This window comes from Pleurodeles waltl, chromosome 4_2 (genome assembly GCF_031143425.1).
Source record: "Pleurodeles waltl isolate 20211129_DDA chromosome 4_2, aPleWal1.hap1.20221129, whole genome shotgun sequence".
Taxonomy (NCBI): Eukaryota; Metazoa; Chordata; class Amphibia; order Caudata; family Salamandridae; genus Pleurodeles; species Pleurodeles waltl.
This window is the reverse complement of record NC_090443.1, coordinates 34061438-34081088: the sequence shown is the minus strand read 5'-3', so window position 1 is coordinate 34081088 and position 19651 is coordinate 34061438. Positions and strand designations below refer to the sequence as shown.

Sequence of the window (19651 nt, the reverse complement as noted above, 5' to 3'; positions counted from 1 at the left end):
TGCAGAGTCCCAGAGGGAAAGATTAAGGACATAGAAGCCCTGTAGCCAATGAGATAATCTTAAAATGGAGGACCCTGGGAAGTAGTTGACAAGAGGGTCGCAGAGTTCTCTTCTCAAGGGTTGCAATGCTGTCGGCTAATGAAGAGAGTGGCTTTGCCATGGAAAGCATGCACGAGCCCTAAAGAGAACTCCTGTCTTTGCCTGGTAGCCATTGAAGCCTACAAAAGAAAGAAGTTGGTACCACTACATTTGGGTGCACCGACCTCCAATTATGAACTTTGGGTGGGCACTTGGCCGCAAGCAGAGGAGCACTGCACACCAGTGATCTCCAGGGCAGAGAGCCAGGCACCAGTAAAGTGAAGGGCAGAGTTACAATGCACAACAACGATGTCCAGTGCTGAAAACCGATCAGTAGTAAAATGCAGCACTATGGAGCAAGGTTTTCCCGCCTTCCAGCCACTGCCCTCCGTACGAGTCCTTAAGTCATCACGGACCCTTCTGGAACCAACCTAACTAGCATGGCTCTTTTATTGGTTTGTGCTAGTCCAATTTTTTACATTATTTTTTCGTCCGTCCAGTCCGATATAACTTGAAGCACGTCTTCTCATTTTATGTGCAGTGCACCGATGCCTCGAGGTTGAGTGCACTATATAAGAACGCGTAAATGTGCACCACTGATATACGCAACAGAGGACAGTGCACCAGTAGAGAAGACGGGCAATGTACCCCAGTGACGTACAACACATGGAAAACAATATGAATATCTGTTGCTCCCCTCGGAAGGACGGAGTTTTAACCTCTGCAGGGCAGTTTTGCACCGACCATTGAGCGTACAGCTACACAGTGAACACTCACGAGACCGGCAGACAGACATATAATGCAGTCACCAGTCCAGGACTTAGCAACACAATGTAAGGATATCACAGGAGATTGATAGACTGCGTTGCACAGCTACCGGGCTCAGGGCCAGAATGCAGGCCTTCCAGGCCAATGTGGAGCTCTAAAATGCACATGTCCCAGGCCAGCAAAGTGAACCAGGACACCCTGCCACCACACCAGAGTGCAGCCGCGTCAGGCAACGCGACCACACAATCGCGACGGAGTACAAATCACAACAGCGCGTAGTAAGCTTGCGATCCCAATTCAAACTTTCATATCATGGGGCAGGATGACACTCCGCAGCGGCCACGCCAGCCTAAAGGACATTCAGTGTCACAGCAGCGCGAGACACCACGGCGCACCACTACCAGGCCAGTGTATTCTGACGGCCTTGCACCTGCACGACACTCTCCCTCCCAAATCTCGGTGGGTATGACACGAGCTCGATGGGAGGTAACTTGTGGTTAGAGTGGTTAACCTCGGCGGCTTGGAGCCGAGCCAGGAGTCTGCGGCCCTTGCCTTGGGAGCCCAGGGCAGGTGGCCCTGTCAGTGAGCGCCCTGGGCCACCGCAGAAGCCCGGCGTGGGGAGAGGAATCCAGGCCTCACCACACGCATCACGTCCGTTGTCAACGCCCGGCCGCGTTCTCAGCTCGGCTTCCAACGGCTCCTTCCGGCTGCACGAGCTCCTTCCGGCAACGCGCTAGAGTCCGTGCTGGAGGGCCCAGGGCTGCGCGCGAGGGTCTTCCTGGGGTGCTGTAGGACCCAAGAGCAGTGTGAGCTTCTGCCAGTTGTACAGTGGTTCCCTTCCCCCGCCCTTTAGCTCTTCCTTTATCCGGGCCCTGCCAGTGCTGCAGGACTACAACAGTGTGTGTTTTCTCCAGTACTGTGAGCTTCCTCGATGTGCCCTGCTCATGGTATAGTGAGAGCTTTACCCGGCAGCGGGGGTCCCCCAACCCGCACCCTGCTAGTACTACAAAACAACAGTAGTGTGAGCTCCGCACAACAGTGTGTATTCAGACACAGTTGATGGCTTATTTCCTATATTATTGTGTGTTTCTTGTGTTTGTGTCCCCCCAGCACTGCCGAAGCAGCTGTCTCCTCATTCAGTGCCCATGCAGGACACAGAGCCGAGAATGAGCCAGACACACTACTGCAAATATCACTTTCTGTACTGCGACATCCGCAGGATCTCCTCAATGTGGTTCTTGTTAAAGAGAAGTGGGCAAAGGAAAGACCTTTGAGAACGCTGGAACCCTGCTGCTGCTGCTGGAGCAACAATTCACTGCTGCCTGGAGAATTATCAGCAACATGATTTATTACGCAAGTTAACTGCATGTGCCAAAAATAACTTCTGCATCTACCCTTTCATCCCATAAAACAGCTTTTGTTATAACATGGCCGGACCTCTGCCAGATTCTCACAGTGCAGGGGAGATGGTGAGAGGGAGGGAGAGAAATACTTAAGAGGGCGGGGAGGGGGAGTGGTTGAAGAATAGGAGGAATGGAGTGGACAGTATCGTTGGGGGGTTGCAGCAAGCTCTAGACCGTGACGGTGAGGAGCGGATAAGGAAGACGAGAGGGAGGGAAGTGAGAATGAGGGGCTGAGGGTTGTGAGGAGGGTAAAGTAAGGCGGGGCTGAGGGGGAAGAAGAGCGACGAAGGGAGGAAAAGGCACGAAAGGAGGAAGGACACGAAGGATGAAAGAAGAGGAGAAGGGAGGCATTTTGCTGAATGTGGGATGCAGAAGCGGTGGGAGTAGAAGAAGAGACTACAAAAAGAGAGGAAGAATGAAGTAAAAGGGAAACCAGTAAGGCGAAGGGGGAGGCAAAGGAAGGGAGAGTAGTAAGGAAGAACAAGCATTTGAAATGCAACAGGTCTCGCGTTTTCTCGAGTTACTGCTATTAGCATTGTAAACTTCTAACCGGACTTTTCTTGCCATATAAATTCCTAATGAAAAGTAAAACAGTGCAATTATCCATGTAACAGGGTCCATATCATGCAAATCGCTCGACTTCTGCCCAGCGTGATCGCCCCGCAGAAAATAAAAAGATAAAGTAGTCCAGAAACCAGCTTGAAACACGGAGCCTCGTATGTTTTCAATAGTTTACCGGTGCGCCCGAGGTGGGCTTAACACCGGAAAAGGCATGACATATGCAAGCCTTTCACTAATGGAATCAATCAATTTTTGAAAAGGCAAGCCCACAAACTAATAAAAGTGACGGGCGTGATATGGGCGTGGTTAGAAACCCACAGAGATCACAACATGGTCCAGAGTGCTTGTGACCCTAAAAATGAAACTTACGCCTGGCCGCTAAAGCTCTTCGCCACCGAAAGAAACTGGAATAAACCTCCACAGCTGAAAGAACAATTGCTGCCCAACAGTGGACTGGACCCTCTTAAGTCCATCAAATCATTCCATCACATGTGACTTTCCAAGAGCCATCTTCATTTACCACCAGGTCTCCCACATATCCAACTCCGCTCTGCGTTGTTCACGCCACCCAAGAATACTGGCACCTCCACAGCCACCAGTCCAACCTGAGAGGGGCTGTCATGATCCATCCCTTAAAGGGTCCACTCAGAAATAGAGACAGGAAGAGTTATCTTTACCCAGCCCCACACCTAAAACAATCTTCCACACAAGGAACCTTCTAGAATGCTTACTGTGGCAAAAAGCATTCTAAAATGTTCCTTTGTTACATGACTCCAGCTTTTTTTTTGCCCATTGCATGGATGACGAAACAGTGTTACATACTGAAGTTTTGCAATCAACTGTTTTTATTGATTGCATGGCCAACAGTTTTATATATCTATTATTAATTAACTTTATTGTAAAGCTCTATGACGCCTATGGACCATTTTCGCGCTATATAAAGGCGCAAAAATAAAGATATGTGGAGTAAGTCTGTCTGAGTGGTTCATCGGGTGCAACTTTTTAGGTCAAGCACGCAAGCGCTTTGACCTGTTGAAGTATTGTGGGCTTTTAACCACGCCCATCACTTTCACTCGTTCGTGGGCTTGCCTTTCAAAAATCACTTGATGTAATTGGTAATTGCTTTGTTTGTCCCACTGTGAGGCTCTTTTTGTCACACCTTGCAGACTGCCCCTGTTACATAGATTATTGCACGATTCCTGATATACTTCAGCGTGGGAGAACTATTTTTTTGTCTCTTCCCTTCATGCTGCATGGTGGCTATGGCGCTCACAGAGCGAACTGGTAGAACAGTTTCAACTCGATCGGCGGTATTGAAGCGCTGTCATATTGTTCACAGTTACCTAATCAGAGTCATTTCTTGTGGCTCTCCCCTTATATACTTGAAATAGGTAAGTGCTTTACATAAACAGAAATCCTCAAAGCAAAAGCGGCTGTCAGGCACAGCAGGAGAGCAGATACTACAATGTAAAGTGCACTTGGGAAAACTCGACCCCCAATGCTTTGCAATGATTATTTTTCACAACAGTTTTGCCGATAACTCAGCCTGTGGTAGTCCTAGGACAATGGGACCACCACCAAAACGTTCAGCACAATGCACTCTTTCTGTCTAGGTCAACTTTGGGTCCCCACACTAGGTAAGTGGGAACCCCAAAAATACAACCCCTCCCACCATTCAATGTCTTCTTAAGCATTCTCATGGCTGGACCGTTTGTTTTCCAGCTGGAAATGACTTGTGTTTTAAGGGGCTTGTTCATAATATCATTGCCATAGGCCTGCTACCAGTGAAAACGTGTAATGCACTATACCCTCCAGGGACTACATATATGCATATATGATTACTCTGCATTATTTATTGCCATTTTCTTTTTGTGTGGTTATGCCCTTTGAGGGCTCACTGTAAAGTTACATGACCATGTTTCTTACAAATGGTATTTTCATTGTGGGGTCTTCTAGGGGCTGTTCTAAGCATTAAGTCATATCAACATGTTAAAATATTTGTGGCACGGGAACTTGCCTCAATGCTTTGCAGGGCTAACCTTATGCTCATAACTCAGTCTGTGGTGGTCATAGGACAATGAGACCACGTTCAAAACATTGACCACAATGTGCTCTCTCTGTCTACGTCATCTCTGGGTCCCCACACTATGTTAGTGGGTACTCCAAAATAATAATCTCTCCCACCATTCAGTATCTTTTAAGCTTTCTCATGGCTAGAACTTTTTTTTTAAAGCTAGGATAAGTTTGAAAGGCCTTGTTTGCCGCAGACCTGCCTGCCCTAAAACATTCTCTAGAAGCTAAGTATATGATTATGCTGCTTTACTTTCTCGTGTTTTGTTTTTCATGGGGTTATGCCCTCTAAGGGCTAACAATATGGTTACATGACCATATTTCTTACAAATTATATTCGTTATGGTGCTTTCTAGGGGCTGTTTTGAGCATCACAATCTAATGCCAAAAGTTTATTCTGATAACGGTTTAAATGATAATTGTATATGTTTTAATAATTTCTGATTATTACAATTATGATAATTCAGGCCAGCTTAACATCCTTATTACATTATGAATGTTTGAACACTCTTGATATGTTTGGATGACCCTTCTAGTTTGCTTCTCATCTGTGGCTGTCTAGTGTCTTTTTGGGGGGAACTGCTAGCCAGCAACTTTGATGGCGGGGTGGTGAAAGTGGTATTCTGTTGGAATTAGCATGGCAGATTTAAATTAGGAGGCTAAACGGCAACATTTTCATTTTTGGCTGCAGACAGAGGAAGAAGGTAAATGGGAAGTACTTTAGTTCTATGCAGGGCCACTGGAATTATATAGCAAGAAAAGATGAACTTATGAGGCAGCGTTGACCAATTTATTTGGCAAAACAAAGTCCAGCTATGAATTTACAATGCCAATAGTTCTAACTCAAGCAAATGTGAGACCTATTGCATTGCAAATGCGTGCTGTAATTTGTATTCCATAACAAAACAAAATCCCTACTCCAGATACTGAGTGGTATTTGGGCAGCCACTGTCGTCAATATGGTTTATGTTTTTAGGCATTCTATGGCATAATTCAGCGTGTGAGGCTCCTTGCCCCAAAGCCACACACAACCTCCTGCCAGTGAACAACCAGCCCTAACGCAAAACAACACCAGACCTTCCTTTATTCCGGGCTGGGGGCACACAAGCAACCGGCAGCAGCATAGCTATTGGTGGTGCAGCAGGTGCAGTGGTACCAGATGTCATCAGTCGACAGAAACCAGTGCTTTTATGCGCAGCCCTCAATATCCTCCATAGCACATGCCAGGAGCTGAACGTGAGTACAGCACAGCCAGGTGCAAGTTGGCGTTGGTAGTCTGCTGACAGTGGTACTGCATTGAAATGGGGCCTTGCATATCAGGTCAGTTTGGTGGTCTATCATGATAGCAGTGCTATAAATACCTGAGCAAGGTAAATTCTGACACGACAGTGGAATTGTAGGAACGCTTGTATTGCAACGGTGCTTTACAGATCCGAGAAAGTGGGTTCTGGCTTACCTTAAATCTATTCGGAGATGAACCACTGTAAAGATTTTACTTTTTTTCAATTCTCCTTAATGTGCTTTTTCCAAAATGGAAACACTTTAACGTGCTGCAGATATGATGGAACAACATCTGTCGGTCAAGCACCATCAAGAAATATGTTCCTGGCATGGGTCCTACAGAGCTCCTTGACAGCCAGGTGAATATAAATGGAAAAAGAACGTGGGCTTACCCACATTCCAACGGAACGAGAGAGCCCTACAAGGACCCACCAATAGGAAATGCCCAGGAATTTAAGGACCAGCCAATGGGAAATTACCAGGAATTCGTAAACTTAAGTAGGAAAGTCAACCCCCTGCCTCAAAAAAAATAAGAAAAAAAAACGTACCTTTGGCTTGTACCAGATGTGTAACCTGGGGGGGGGCACTGGGCTGTGGGATGGTATAAACAATGACAATGAAGGAGACATAGTGGTGATCTTAAACAGACTTCAACAACTCTCGACCTACCACCAGTTGAACACATGGAGCTTTAGGAAGCAAGCCATTTCAAGCGCACTTGGCTGAAAGCAGTGGGTCCACTCTGAACTTCCAGATCTTGTTAAATTCTCTTTGTGTATTACGTAAAGTGATCTCCTTAGAAAGATCAACTCGCTTCTTAAACAAACTAGTCCCTTTTGTTACCTCAAGTGCTAAGTGCCCTACTCGATCCTATACACACTCAAAATACTAAGCACACTTCTTCCACCAGGCAAAGGGCTGCTCTGCTGATCTAGATGATGTGTAATCAACTGGCATTACATCCTTAAGCACCAAGACACACACCCACCTTTCAATAAATAAGACATTGCCACATGACTGAGAACCAGAGCACTATACAACAGCCATAACCTCACAGCAAGGTGGAATATATTCCATAAGGAGATGCTAATGGGCGCCTTTGAGATTTACAAATGCCAGTCACGTGACCACATCAATGCAAGATAGCTTGCTACCTCAGAACTATTAACCCAGTCAGAGCAGATCCAACAGAAACCTACAGCAGGCAATCAGTTGATATAAGCTGCCCAACTTCAGTTATTGGTCATTTCAAAAAGTCATCTGACGCTTGAACAATTTGACTCAGTGGCACATTATCTTTCAGTTATTTATCTGAAAAATGATTATTCTTAGCTTTTTCAGTCCCTTCCATGAATCAGTACAGCACTAACCCCCTCAAGACATCTTTCGTTATGGTCAACAGCAAGTCAATGACACAACAACAGTTGCCCTCCTGCACAACCCTACAGATTTAACACAATCTCCCCTCCATTGTGGGCTGACAATACAAGCTACTGCCCCGCAAATGTAACTCTCAGCGCCAGTTAATAAATTTACTTTGAGACGCGGCTGCAGCTATACCTGTGAAAAGAAATAGTAGATATGTGTGCACCTTCAAAAAGAACAGGCAGAATTCCCGTTTAGTGAGCAGTGATATACATTGTCGAGGGGGGGCTTACGCGAACAAACCTTAAAAAACTTTGATAAACTAAAAACAGTGAGAAAGTGTGAGAAGAAGAAATAAGGAAGGTGGTATTGGATTTGCAATGCAAATATTTTAATGTTATCATGGATAAAGGTTGAGCTACGGCATAACCAGGTCAGAGTGGAAAAAAGGATAGCTAGCACTTAATTAGCTACTGTGGCAAAGCCAATATGTCTGGGATTTATGAGTTAACGGATGCATCGTTAGCACATTGTAGCAAGACCCACTGAAGGGAGCAGCAGGAGCTGACTGGGAAGGATACAGTTGTAACTTAGTCCATCCCAGTTAAACTCAAACACTTGAATGGAAGATGAAGGATACACCCGCGCAACAGATAGTATTAGGTGGCAGATGGATACTCCAAAGGCCTAAACCAAGACATAACTGACCAAATGTCAAGCCAAGGAAAGTTGAAGAAAGGCAGTGGTTGAACGGGGTGGACTCGAAGCACACTATGTATATTGTTAACACTAGGTTCATTGGCCAGCAGCATTGTCAAAACCTAGACCTAAAAATCTCAAGCTTAACGCAAAGCATGAGTTATTTCCAGAGGCTTTTTTATCGAGAGGCCTCTTGAAAAATGTCCCTAAGGCAAGAAGCAGAGTGAGCTAGTTTATGGTGATGGTTGAGCTCTGCTGCTTGAATGCACAAAGCCCGTTCACAATCAGGGCACTGGCTGCTAACAAGGAGCCACAGGACAAAAAGCTGCAAGGTTTAGGGGGCTGCTGATCATCCCGGGGCAAGCTCGAGCACACAAGACTGCAGCCAGAATAAAATCTGGCTTGTAGGTCACTAGGCCTTGTCACACTAGAGCTGGACTCACTAGGACCCTTGACCTGTAGAGGGCTGGTGGGGCCTGGGCAACCAGAACCACCAACGGCGGCACATCCCATGCCCTCACCCTCACTGCACGGGGTGAGAGTCGTGAATGTGAGCATGAGGGCAACCAACATGGGTCGCCGTTATGAGAAATCTCAGGCAACCACCACTCTTCTGCTTTTGAGAAGAGTTAACAGCACAACGGCTCCTTGAGGTGACCCTGTTCTCACAGGCGTGGCTTCGGAACTTGAATAAAATAGAAGAAATGTGCACAAAAAACTAGAGAACTAAACTGGAATTTGGCCTTTGTGTAAAGGAGGATAATCTGTCTGAAATGTGACAATTTCCTGACCAGGATCCTAAATGTGCCCTTATATTTACTTCTACGGTTTCTGTAACTCATCATTGTGGACAGGGTGGAAATCTTCCCTTAGGTTTACCAAGCAGGTGTATTATTACCTTAATCTTTTTTCCCTTTTACAAGCTAAGTCTCAGTTAGCAAATGAGCCAGGCGCTGCCATGTAACATCACTGCCCATAGTCAGTGTGCCAATGAGATCAAAAATGAAAGGTTGCGATCTGTAGGAGGTAGGCTGCATTCGTGTCAGACAGAGCCAGGTACATTATAGAACCATGTGAACTTGACATTTTGTGGAAACTTATTCACAATGGGCCGAGGTACCGCCACACAGCCACTTACTGTCGCTTGACACAGCTACTATGACGCGTCCTACAATGCCCTTTTGCATTAAGGGCGGGTGCATTACAATAAGGGAGGGGTTATCCAGTGAAAAGAATCCCCGATAAAACGACGCAAGCACTGAAGGCAGAATGTAGCTCTGGCAGAAACCGGTGACCCACCCTGAGAAGACTGCTTTATCAATGGTCTCTCTTTCCAAGCAAATATGTGAAAGTATTGAGGCCTGAAAAGAAGAGCGTAGCTCTGTGGGCTCTGCTGTCGCAATCTGCGCGCAACTACTCCCTACCCCTAGTCCACGGGTTCGAATCTCTGCTAGGCCAGCCGCTGTCCTTCTAAAGTTGTTAAAATGATTACCGCCAATTTGGGTGAAATAAACATTTGTTTAAAACTGAATGATCAAACTGCACGCGGGATAGAGCTACTCTGGAGAGCTGTGTGTGAGGGGCGACAGGTAATGCTGTGTGATTTCGCGTTTGAAAGGGGATTTATGTCTGAATTTTTCAGCTACCGACAGATGGGGGAACTGCTAATATTTAAGCAATATTTAAGCAAGCAATTGGGGCGCTTGCCCTGGTAGTTTGATGTTAATGAGTACAGTGGGAGATATACGACAGCACCGGTCCAAAACCTGCAACCGCCTCGAAGCCCACTGCATGCGCTTCACAAAACATCAGATCATCATTCATTAGAAGTTAGCTGTCCTGGCCCTGCAGGCTAAGGGTCCAGTTGTGTCAATTTTCCAGGGGAGCGAGGGCCCTTCTGACCCGCGTTAGCATGTCACTTCCATTAGCTATGTGAGAGGGCTAGTGTCAACTGGGAGCTCCAAAGAGGTGGGCCGGGTCACTGAGCCCATGCGAACCATTCCCACTCAATAGGGTGACCACCTGGCATCAAAGCTAATTCTGGACAGGACAGTAAAAAATTCAGGACAAAGGGTAAAAATTCAGGACAAAAATTAAAGAACAAATGTCAGTTTTCTAGACACACCCAAGAGAGGCCATACCTCACTATGTTATCAGTGCATTTATTGACTCTTTTTTTTTTTTTTTTACATAGCACTATTTATTCACTGTGGTCTTTTTGTGATTTTCTCCTGGTATGCTAAATTCAGGTCTCACATTTGTCTTTGGTTAGTAGTACTGTGTCAAGGTCATCACCCCCTCCCAAATCGACCCAATCTTTCTTGGGGAGAAAGCAACAGCAACATTTAGATTATGTTTCTAAACATTTTAAAACCCATGGCAAACAGTTTGGGAAACATTAGGATAAGTAACCTTATGCTAGTTTAAACAAGGTGAACAAAAACATCTAGCTCACCTCAACCTCCAATGGACTTCCAACCTAAACAAAAATTGAGACAAAGCAAATGGTGTGGATGACAGCCTCGCACCTAATATCAGGATGTGAGGTACCCACAACTTGTCTGTAGTCTCACAGCACTAGAACGTACATCTGGGACTCTACATTTATCTCAGAACTGGGAGCCCAGACTACCAATGAAAGATAATAAAAGAAGAAGAGGATGAAATCAAGATCAAATGGGAGATCCAGGGCAACGGATCTGAAAGGTTGTTGCTACGAACTGGATAAATAAGGAAGAGAAGAACAAGGTGGCACAGTGCCTAAAATCAGACAAGAAGGGTTCACCAAGACTATCAGAAGTTATTGCGTACCTGGGGAGCTGTCTGTGCAGACAGGAGAGAAACAGAAGAGGCACTGTTAAATAGTTAAACAAGCAGCACCAACTCACCCTGGCAAACTCTTGTGGTGCAATGGTCCGCTGTTCGTACTTGTGAAGGGTGAGCAGGGGCCTGACCCCTTGCAAGGTTGTGCAAGACAATTGCCCACTCTATCCATGTGTTAAAATGGTTTTGCAATTGAGCAAAAGCCAAAGCAGTGATCTTGGTTATCCCTAAGTGTCAAGCACACACAGAATCTTCAAAATATTTGGGATGTAAATTGCACAATCAAAATGTAAAAACATGAGAACAATTCTCAAATGTAATTAGTGTTTCTTTAACATATGGTACTGTTTTCCCCTTTATGTAAATTAGACCTCAGACTGAACTGGGAACCAGTTACTTTTCGATACCTAGGGATTAATATCTACCATTTCCCCATTGATGGAAATCTCTGCAAATCGTCATGGTCCCTGCGAGCCCAGTTTGCTTTTTGGTCTTCTCTTCTGCTTTCTGTAGTGGGCCACATGGCACTAGTGCAGATGGTGTGCTACGCCGATGATAGTATTATTTTGCAAACCTTTTCCCTGCTCGTCCTTCATTCCTTCTTCAGACATGCCACACATCTGATTTGGTTGCTGGGGCGCTATCGGGCAGCTCTTTCCCCTTTAAAGCTACCCCGGACTGTGGGTAGATTAGGCCTTCTGGACTTAGAATGCTATTATTTAGCTGCACAGGTGCAGTGGGTGGCTCGCTGGCTGACCGCCCGCCGCCCCTGCATGAGATGGGGTTTATCCGTAAAGACTTTTGAGGAGGGTTTACTGCACTGCTCATTGTTTCCTACAGACCATTCTGTGGAACACCATCAGGGATTATCATGCACAGCTTTCTCTTGCCTTGCTAGAACCTGTAAACTCACTTACACAAAGAAACCCTGTGCTCTTGCGCTAACTTTGCTAGACCTTCCCACTCGCACAGGACGGTTGTGCTTAGAGCAACTCTGTCAGTGGCATGCTGCAGGAATCTTAACAGTAGGGGATTTATTTTCTGGATGGTGAGCTACTAAATTTCCAAACGCTTGTAGCAGACTACCATCTTCACCCCAATCAACTCCTTGCTTACAACCACCCTAAACAATCATTAAATGCCCTATTTCATGTCTGCCATCTAGCACTAACCATGCATGAGGTGTGTCAGAAGCTTTACACCATAGGTACTGGCGGCAAACTGATAAAATGGGTGTACAGACCGTTCCTGCAACATGGAGACCACTCCAGGTCTCCTTGTCATACTATTTGGGAGACTGATGTGGCCAAACCTCTGCAAGATACAGACTAGACTAAAATACTGGAATTTCCCCACTAAGTATCCCACAGCTGTCACTTTAAGTACATTCATAGAGCTTCCTTGGGAATGGATTCAGCTTATTGCTTGCCATTGGATTTATGGTTTGTAACTCACATTTGGTTGCTTTCAGCTTTCAGCTTTCTGTCTTTATTTGTTTTAGGCTATCCAGCTTGAGTTCCTCCCCTCACTTCCCTTGCCTAAACCTTATTTACAGTATCCTTCTGAGCACTCCCACTCTTTAAACAGGCCTGTAAATCTTGTTATCTCATCACATTTGCTGGGCATTCAAAGAACAAGGTCAAATGTCAGGCTGGGTCTTCGGTGGGAACTTTGTGTTTACTTTTTTTTCTCTGACTTTAAAGTGAGAGGATTTATGCAACACTCTTGCTAGATACTGGAGGTAGGAAAGAGTTATTTCTACCACATGACAACATTTGAAAAAGCTGCAAGGATTTCAGATTAGATCAGATCAGAATTAGGAGTACAAATGAAGCACATTTTTGTTAATTCTAAACTGTGCAGGAAACAAATACCTTTATATGATTAAAACAAATCATGACATTAGGTGATGCAATTTCCACACATTGTCTGTGCACTGTATAGTTTTATTTGAAAAACTGTATGCCTGTGCAATTGTCATGGTCATTTCAATCAAAAACATGTTGTCTGTAATGGCAGTGTGTTACCACACCATGCATACTCCACTCCACACCACTGCACCACTCCACTTTACACCATTCCATGCCACTGCACTCTGGGACACTGCACTCTTCGCCACTCCACTCTATGCCACTTCACACTACACCTCTCTACTTTGTACCACTCTACTCTATGCCAATGCACTTTATGCCTCTCTACATCATTGTGCTTTGTGCATCTGCACACTGTAGCACTCCAATCTACTCCGCACTACTCCACTCTACAACACTGCACTGTACGCCACTGCACTCTATGTCAATACACTCTATGCTAGTGCACTTTACTCTGTAACACTCCCCTTTGTGCCCCTGCAGTCTCCATCAATACACTGTATGTCACTCTACTCTACTCTGCACCACTGCGCTCTATGCCCCGGCACTCTACACCACTTTATTCTATGGCATCACACTCTATGCAACTCCACTCTACCCTGTATCTCTCCACTCTACGCCACTTCACTCTACTGTGAAAAAATCTACTTTACGCCCTTACAGTCTGCACCACTGCATTCTATGCCACTGCACTCTACCCTGCATCTCTCCACCCTATGCCAATGCACTCTACTCTGAAACAATCTATTCTACGCCACTCCACTCCAAGCTAAACTGCATTATAACCCACTGCACTCTACTCTGCTCCACTGTACTCTATGTCACTGCTCTCTATACCACTCTATTCCACTCTACCCCACTGCACTGACTACTCGGTACTCTCTGCCAATGTACTCTACACCACTATACTCTGTACTACTGCATTCTACCCAATACACTTTACCCCACTGCACTCTATGCCACTCTACTCTGCACTACTCCACTGTACGCCACTGCCCTTTACAGCACTATACCCTACTCTGCACCGCTCTACACTACTCCACTCTGCACCACTGCACTCTATGCCACTTGAGTCTACTCTGCACTCTATGCCACTGCACCACTTTACACTACTGCACTCTGCCACTATTGTACGCCACTTTTCTCTACGCCGCTTCACTTTATGCCACTCTACTCTGCACCACTCCACTCTGCACTCTACTATGCACCACTCAAATCTATACCTCTGCATTCTATGAAACTACATTGTACGCCACTGAATTCTATGCCGCTGTATTCAATGCCACTTCACTGTACTTCACTATATTCTGCAACACTCTATACCAATATATTCTACATCAGTTAACTCCACTGCATACCACCCCACTATATGCCGTGCCACTCCACAGTATGCCATTCCTAAACATGATAATCTGCCACTCCACCCTAATCCACTCTTTGCCATTCCACTCTGCAACACTTCCCACCACTCTTCTCTATGCCACTAACTTTTAGCCATGCTGAACAGCAGCCACTCTAGTGTATAACATGGCTAAAACACATTGGAAAAGCCAATAGCTCTAGCGTAGACGAGAACTATTGGCTTTGCCAATGTTTGTTAGTACTATGAGGTACAGAGGTCCCTGAAAGCAATGTGAATGTGTAAATCATTATTTTAAACATGCATTACACACATTAAAATTAGGTTCAATTAAAAAAAGTAATTTTAAAATACAGATTTCAATAGTATACAGATTGTACCTAGTCCAAACATGTTTTTATAACAGTTCATTAAAACAACACACTCTACAGCTCACCTTGGAACACCCTTACAGTACCTCTTTAAAAGCTTCAAGTGACTCCTTTGATTAAAGTCAATACAGAATTCCAAGCCCCTTTGCATTTGCAATTTTAACAGTTGCCCACATTTGCATTTCTTAAGGGAAGGAGACACCTTGGTAAGAAGTCCTGTTTCTTAGCTGTCTGCCCCTCCCTCCCTCAGAGCACACTAGACTCCCTGCCTTTTTATCCAGCTGGGGAAACTGATCTGTCCTAATTACATTTTGTCCTTTAGCTGAAAGGCTAAAATTACAGACAAACGCTGTCCGTTAAGCCTTTCATCACAGACAACGGACAGTAGGGCTAAATTACGGGCAGTCTGTGAAAATTAAAGATGGGTGGCCACCCTACCACTCAACAACATTCCCTTCGTGCTTCTGGCCCTGCGCTGTTCCATGTTACCGCAGATGAGACAGGTGTTGTGTTCCGAGGAGAAGGGTGACTAGGCCAGCCTCTGGATGCTGCACCCAGGTCGCGGGGGGTCATATTCAGTGGTGCTTGGTTCCTCTGGATGCAAGATAGCTGGTGAGGTCTTTGCAGTTGAAAGGTGGCCCATTATCTGAGCGGAGTTCCTTTATAAAGCCATAAGTAGCTGTGATGTTCTCTAGCTTCGGTACGGTCTCGTCTGCGGAGGAGCTCTTCATTATCCTGACCTGGGTATTTTGAGAAGTCATTGATTACCACCAACAAATGCCTCCCATCCAGTAGACTGCTGAAATCTGCGCTAATGCAGTGCCATGAAATCTTAGGGACTTGTTCTGTGATGACAGGGGGACGGGGGTTGCCCCTTCCAGTGGCAAGGCAGAGGTCGCCTTGCTGGACTGTTTGTTCAACTTTTCATCCAGACCAGGAAATCATATTTCGTTTCTCAGTCTGTTTTTCGTCTTGATGACCCCTTGGTGGGACCCATGAGCTAGATCCACCATCTGCTGGGTCAGACTACATGGTACGATGAGCTGGGCCCCCTGATTAGACATCCACCTGCTATGATGGTGAGCTGGTCTCTCACATTGTGCAGGGACTTTAGCGTATTTTGTGCTTCTGCTGTCTTTTGGGGAAGGCTGCAGTGACAGCGCCCCATTTCACTGACCAGTTTGCCTCTATGCCTGTTGAATGCAGTGATCAGCTTGGGTAGCTTCTATGATGTCAGCCAGAGGTATGGGAAGGGGGTGTGACCATTCTAAGATTATCTTCACATATTCCTCCGCGTCATCAGGCTCTTGCTCCTCTTGAGGCTTGGCAGGTCAGGCGTGTCTTGACAGGTAATCTGTGAGGCTATGGCCACTGGTCAGTACTCCATGGAGAAGTGGTATTCCTATAACTGGAGCATCCATTTGTCGCTCTGCGGTGGAGGTTTTGATGCTGGCCCTTTAAACAGTGGGACCGACAGTTTGTGATCAGTACTGCCTGTGAACGGATGTCCATACAGGTATGTGTGGAAATGGCACCCGCCCAATGAATTGCTATGGCTTCTTTTTCATGTGTGCATATCTCTGCTAAGTGGGGTTCAGTGGCAGACATACGCAATGGAGGTTCACTCCCCACACTCTTGTCTCTGGGACAGTACAGCTCATAGACCTGTGGGGCTGACGTCCACTGCCAGTTTGCTGGGGTCGAAGTAAACAAGTGTGGTATCATTTGGACAGAGCCTACTTAGTGCCCTCTAAAGACTTATCGTGTTTGGAACCCCAGTGCCAGGGGGGAGAAACCTTGGTAAGGTCACACAGTGGTCCAATGAGTTAGGTGAAGTTTTGCATAAAACGGCCACAGTAGATGGCAATTACTAAAAAAAAAAAAACTTCTGACCCCCGTGACTGTGGATGGCGCTGGTGCAGCCTGAATGTCATGGGCTTGGCCAGTCAGGGGTCATGCCCTTTGCTGAAAAATGGTAACCAAGGTAGAATTTCTTTAATTTCAGAAACTCATACTTCTCTTTGTGCATGGTAAGCCTGCAGTCTTGTAGGTGGTGGAATACCGATAGTCTAGGTAGGTGTTCCTACAGAGTGGGTGCGTGGACCAAAATGCTGTCACTGACATTTAATACTCCAGTGAGGCTGGCCAGCATTCCCCTGGTGATATTTTGAAACACCTCAGCAGCGCTGGCGATGCAGAAGTTGAGGTGCTTGTATCGTCTCAACCAAAGTTGAGTGGAGAAAGTTGTCACATGCCGGGATTCAGGCGCCAGCAGAATCTTGAGATAGCCAGACCACAGATTCATTTTTTAGAACCACCAGGAGCTGGAGAGTTCACCTACAATGTCATCCACTGTCTGTTATGTGGTGCTCTCTTTATCGCTGTGTTTGAGAACCTCATGTTGACATAGGTTTGAGCTTCTCCTGGCTGCTTTGGCTTGCAAGCTACTACTGTGGGTGAGACCCATGACGTTGGTCCCTCCACTTTCTCAATGATGTCAACCACCTCTAACTTCTGTAGCTCTGCTTCCACTTTTGGTTGAAGGTGAAATGCCACTCTGCGGTGGAACAGTACCAACTGGTTGATGTGCAGGTGGATTACTTGATCTTTTAGCCATCCAATGATGTGTTTTAATTTGTATATGAGTGAGTCTATGGCACTAACATGTATTCCAAGGGTGAATTGGACCAGTTGCAGGTGCTCTGCTTTGTGGGAGCTGATAAGCATATCAGCCCCTCCTTTAGAGACGTAAATGTTTGCTTTGGTGGCTTGTCCTTTGTGGCCAGTCGTCGTGGTGAATACACCAGCAAGCAGAAGGCAAGTTGAGGTGCCAAAAGCGTACACTCTGCTTGTAGTGGGGTGAAGCGCAGGTTGGAGAGGCCATTTCCTGGTGTAGCGATAGAGATAGCTTGTTGATTGACACCCAGGTGTCTATAAGGGCCACCAATGGCTGTCCATTTATGGTGACCTGGGCCGGGGGGCACAATGGGTGCGGTGCTGTGTTGACTCAACTACAGGGAGTGCAGAATTATTAGGCAAATGAGTATTTTGACCACATCATCCTCTTTATGCATGTTGTCTTACTCCAAGCTGTATAGGCTCGAAAGTCTACTACCAATTAAGCATATTAGGTGATGTGCATCTCTGTAATGAGAAGGGGTGTGGTCTAATGACATCAACACCCTATATCAGGTGTGCATAATTATTAGGCAACTTCCTTTCCTTTGGCAAAATGGGTCAAAAGAAGGACTTGACAGGCTCAGAAAAGTCAAAAATAGTGAGATATCTTGCAGAGGGATGCAGCACTCTTAAAATTGCAAAGCTTCTGAAGCGTGATCATCGAACAATCAAGCGTTTCATTCAAAATAGTCAACAGGGTCGCAAGAAGCGTGTGGAAAAACCAAGGCGCAAAATAACTGCCCATGGACTGAGAAAAGTCAAGCGTGCAGCTGCCACGATGCCACTGGCCACCAGTTTGGCCATATTTCAGAGCTGCAACATCACTGGAGTGCCCAAAAGCACAAGGTGTGCAATACTCAGAGACATGGCCAAGGTAAGAAAGGCTGAAAGACGACCACCACTGAACAAGACACACAAGCTGAAACGTCAAGACTGGGCCAAGAAATATCTCAAGACTGATTTTTCTAAGGTTTTATGGACTGATGAAATGAGAGTGAGTCTTGATGGGCCAGATGGATGGGCCTGTGGCTGGATTGGTAAAGGGCAGAGAGCTCCAGTCCGACTCAGACGCCAGCCAGGTGGAGGTGGAGTACTGGTTTGGGCTGGTATCATCAAAGATGAGCTTGTGGGGCCTTTTCGGGTTGAGGATGGGGTCAAGCTCAACTCCCAGTCCTACTGCCAGTTCCTGGAAGACACCTTCTTCAAGCAGTGGTACAGGAAGAAGTCTGCATCCTTCAAGAAAAACATGATTTCCATGCAGGACAATGCTCCATCACACGCGTCCAAGTACTCCACAGCGTGGCTGGCAAGAAAGGGTATAAAAGAAGGAAATCTAATGACATGGCCTCCTTGTTCACCTGATCTGAATCCCATTGAGAACCTGTGGTCCATCATCAAATGGGAGATTTACAAGGAGGGAAAACAGTACACCTCTCTGAACAGTGTCTGGGAGGCTGTGGTTGCTGCTGCACGCAATGTTGATGGTGAACAGATCAAAACACTGACAGAATCCATGGATGGCAGGCTTTTGAGTGTCCTTGCAAAGAAAGGTGGCTATACTGGTCACTGATTTGTTTTTGTTTTGTTTTTGAATGTCAGAAATGTATATTTGTGAATGTTGAGATGTTATATTGGTTTCACTGGTAATTATAAATAATTGAAATGGGTATATATTTTTTTTTGTTAAGTTGCCTAATAATTATGCACAGTAATAGTCACCTGCACACACAGATATCCCCCTAACATAGCTAAAACTAAAAACAAACTAAAAACTACTTCCAAAAATATTCAGCTTTGATATTAATGAGTTTTTTGGGTTCATTGAGAACATGGTTGTTGTTCAATAATAAAATTAATCCTCAAAAATACAACTTGCCTAATAATTCTGCACTCCCTGTATATGTATGACATGAACAGCCCATTCTGATGGGTCATCATCCATGTCGTCATCATCTGCATGCATCTAGTCTGTGTCCACCTGGCTGGCCGCCTTCTTTTTTTAACACTTTTGCTGGGGATGCTGAACAGACTTTGGCATAGTGGTTCATTTTGCCACATGCGGAGCATTTCCTTCCTTTTGATGGACATTCTCTAGAGCGTGGGGTGGGTCCTCTGCACCATCTACGCAGCCTGGTCCTCTGCAGCATCTTGGGGTGGTCTCTTACTGCAAGGTGATATGGCGGCTTCTACCAGGTTCACTGGTTCAGTTTTGATGGCTCATTGGAGTGTGTCTTCCATGTGGGTTACCCATGATTTTGACAGCTCCATTGGCTGGCCCTCAGGTGAGAATGTGCGCCATCATCATGCGGGGCACTTAAAGAA

At 45.8% G+C, this 19651-nt stretch overlaps 1 protein-coding gene across 1 annotated transcript in view; it reads right to left on the bottom strand.

Annotated features, from left to right (window-relative positions):
- ADCY6 (adenylate cyclase 6) overlaps positions 1 to 19651 on the bottom strand; it is a 362703-nt gene that overhangs the window by 252689 nt on the left and 90363 nt on the right. The gene's annotated exons all lie outside the window — the stretch shown is intronic.